This window comes from Triticum aestivum, chromosome 3B, assembly GCF_018294505.1.
Source record: "Triticum aestivum cultivar Chinese Spring chromosome 3B, IWGSC CS RefSeq v2.1, whole genome shotgun sequence".
In the NCBI taxonomy this organism is placed as follows: domain Eukaryota; kingdom Viridiplantae; phylum Streptophyta; class Magnoliopsida; order Poales; family Poaceae; genus Triticum; species Triticum aestivum.
In genome coordinates, this window is record NC_057801.1 from 830,902,151 (window position 1) to 830,906,316 (window position 4,166).

Here is a 4,166-nt window from a genome sequence, read left to right on the forward strand (position 1 = left end):
GTTCTTTTTTTTTTTAGTTTTCTTTTCTTTCTTTTGCCTATGTCGGTCGAAGCGAATTTTTTTTCATTCACACAAGTAGAGGGGTTTTTCCTTGCAATATTTTGAGTACACCAGTGTTTTCGAGATGCATTGAGGCCACATGCAACCATGTTTTGCAGAGCTTATTAACACAACATTTTTTTCACCGCGATATGCACCTGCGCTGGTTGTCGAAGGCCGCGCCCGGAGCACTTTGTCTTCCTTCATGGATTGGAACGTATATCCTCCTTTACCTCTTTCGATGAGTGGCCCATGAACCGAACCATCCAGCACGTTGTCACCGAGGCTTCTCGTGGCGTCCTGGTTGTCCGTCTCCAATATGAACTTCGAGATGCTCTGCTCCATTGCCAATTCCACCATGCAACGACAAGCTAGCAGATCCATTGCTTTCGTCCATCCCTCGTGTAGCAGTCGAATGCTTTCTCGACCAAGTAGGGCAATTATGTGCGGTTCCTTACCATTGTGTTATTTCTCAAGTAAGTTTCATGTTTTTTTCAGCAATTATGTTGGGCTCCTCGATCCCTTTACCATCCCTGGAGACCTTCCTTCTTAATCACGATTCACCATTGGAAAAACACCCATCATAACTAACAGTTTCTTTGATGAACTTGCTTGCCCGGTCAAGTCTATGAATCAATTGTGCAACTTCGGCGTCACAACGACAAAGGGAGGCAGTGATTGAGATTACATGCCCTTAGCCAGCTTTAGGCTTTCCCAAACATGCACAACATGTTGACATCGACATAAGCGGTGCAGGGTCGTCTCCTTCCTTCGGTAGGTAACCCAAAACACTCTCGGATCAATTTGCCGCTTGTGAAGTTTGACTCCCATGGCCAGCATGTATTTTAACAAACATCAGGTGTGCACTTTAAACTTGTTCGGTACGTCTATTCTCAACAACACGAGCATCCCCTGTGGTTTGCAACCAAGGAAGAGCCCTTTGTGGCTCCGTTCAAATATTCTTTGGTGACATCTCGAGCAGACAATGAAGATGCCATTCTGCATGAAATTCGAGGTAATGTAATTGTCCTAGCCAGCTCCTTTGTTTCTCCTCATTCCATCTCATGCCATGGTCATCGAGGAGATAAGATAACAAATGTTTTTTCCTAGATTCAAAACAGCAATAGGCTTCATAGCACCTGCACGCGGGATCGAATTATCTTACCATGCACTGACTTAAGTGTAATTGCCTATTCTCTGTATCAACTCATCTTTCAGAAGATCACACTCATAGCAAATACTTCTCCACGTCAACGACTCTCTCCTCCGGCAAGCATCAGATAAAATGTTGGAGCCCTTGAACTACCTGACTTTTAGGACTCAGGCCCATACTGAGTTTAGCACCATCGAGATTGATTTCGTCCATCCCTCGTCTGGAAGTCACTAGTGCTCCCCCTGCCGAGTAGGGGGAACTATGTGCGCCTCCTTACAAATGTGATATCCCTCAAGTAAGTGGTGTGCCTTTTCGGCAATTGTGTTGGGCTCCTCGGTCCTTTTACCATGCCTAGAAACTTTCCTTACTAACCATGTCTGGAAAATACCCATCATAACCAACTCTTTCTCTGGTGAATTTGCTTGCCCAATCCAACCCAAGAACCACTTGTGCAACTTCCGCGCCACAACAAAGAAGGGAGGCAATGATAGATACTAGAGGCCCTAAGTAAGCTTTAGGCATTCCCAAACTTGTGCAACATGGTGACACCACTTAAGCTTTCCCAAACTTGCGCAACATGGTAACATCCATTAAGGTTTTCCCAAACTTCTGGAGCATGGTGACGCTGCCATAAGCATGGAGGCTTAGGCCCTAAGTTAGCTTTAGGTTTCCCAAACTTTAGGTTTAGTTTGTCGCTTGTGAGATCCCATGGTAAGCATTTTCTTTAGCAAACACTAAGTGTGCATTGTTAACCTTGTTTGGTATGTCTGTGCTCAATATCATGAGCCAACCGCTTGTGGGTTGCAACTGAGGAAGAGCACTATGTGGCATCTGTTTGAAGCTTCTTTAGTGACATCTTAAGGTGGTCTGTTGAGCAGAGAATAAAGACTTAATTCCACGTGAAGTTCTAGTCAGTGTTATCGTCCCGTCCAGCTCCATCCAAGTGTGTTCTCTTCATATCGTACATATCACTATTAAGGAAAAACTAATTCAGTAACTCCTCATTCAAGTTCATACCTTGGTCATGAAGGAGATAAGAGACTTTGAGTGCTTTTCTTGGATTCGAAACACCAATAGGCTTCATGGCACTTGCATTTGGGATCTAGTTATCTTCCCACACATTGACTTGAGTGTCATCACCTATTCTTCATATCAACTCTCTTTTCGTAGATAACGCTCATGTCAGATACTTCTCCACGTCAGTGACCCCCCTCTTAGGACAAGTGTCTAATAAATGTTGGAGTCCTTGAAATACCTGGCTTTGAGGACTTAGGTGCATACGGAATATTGCGTCCTGAGTGTACTCAAGGCTTGGATAGCCAGCAATGCCTGGTTGAAGGCTTCAAATCTTCTAGCCCTAATATGTGCGCTCTCTTCGACAGGGACATCTTGTCCCACAATATCTAGTGGACCTTCCGTTCTCCATTATGTTGCTCCCCACCAAAATTTAGATGAGATAGAACTCTGGTTCCGGCACAATTTCTTGGGAATTTTTGTAAAGACACATAGACTAGGTTGTAGTAGCCTAGAGAACATACTTGAGAAGGACTTCACTCCTTCCAACAACCTTGACCTAAGCCAATATGTTTGAAGCATCTTTCCTAGAGAGGACAATCACATTTGTAAGACCGATATATTCCTAAAAGCGCTTTGAACTCAATGGTAATACACTACTTTTATAAGCACCCTTTTAATCATTTAGGCCATCAACACCCAAACAATTAAGGATTTTTACATATCATTATTGACAAAATCAACATGCGGGGATAACTGAGTTAATCATGCTACTGTAGTGTTGATTTCTTAATATAAGGTATCAATAGTTGGAAGCGAGGTGGTGCACAGTTAATTGTAGGAAATTTTTTGATGCTCATTGTAAGTAATATTACAGGTTTTTGGTTTGAATAAATATACTTGCAAATATTTTGTTAATGACGTTATATTTTCCACACTGATTCCCAACAGATTATATTGTCTGAATTTGTGGTGCTTAATGGTGACTTAAAAGATCTATCAAAAGAAATGTTTTCTCTCCTCCCTTACATAACATAATAAATTTTAGATTTGTCAAAGATTGGAATAAAATAGAGCTAAATCACTTGATATCCAGACCCATCTCCAGCAGCGACGGCCGAATATCTTCAGAGTTATATGCGCTCGCTGCATCTTTCCAGGAGGTATACAACAGAAGAAATTATAAAGGAGAAGATGATTGTGATGGGGGAAATTCCTGTCGAGCAGGACAGAGTGGGTGCCGCAGCTTTGCCATGGCCACGACCACCAGTAGATCAGGTAGCATTATCCGTTGATGGGCTTTCTTAAAAGTAGATGGATCGGCAACAACTAGGATTCTTTTGAGGAGACATGATGGAAGCGTCATATTTGCGGCCTATCATTTCTTATTTAACTGTAATGGTGCATTGGAGACAGAGCTACATGCAATAATGCAGGGTATGGCGCTAGCAGCTCAACACAGTAACTTACCCATCATCGTCCACTCAAATTCTTCGGGGCACTCTCGGCTATTAGTCAGGATAGTCTATTTAGGTCGGCGTACGGACAGTTGGTAGCTGAGATTAAGCATCTTATGGTAGATAGAGAGTTTTTTCAACTGAAAGTTAAGCATGAGCAAAATAGGATAACAGATCGGTTGGCATGGTACAGTCGTACAAAGAGTACTACTGTTGTATGACTTGACAGAGGACCATCATTTTTAGAGGAACTCTTGTCTCTTAATTGTATCACTATTCATATGAAATAAAACTCTTTTTACCCTCGCAAAAAAAAATCACTTGATATTCAATGGTGATATACACACACATTGCGAACCAACAATAATCTATACATTTTTCTCTCTTCTATTGGAAATTATAATGTTATAAAACTACTAATTGTACTAAACTTTTTGACTTATTAATAAATCATCTCTTCAAAAACATCTTAAGCCATTTTTAATTACATATTGCAAAAGTTG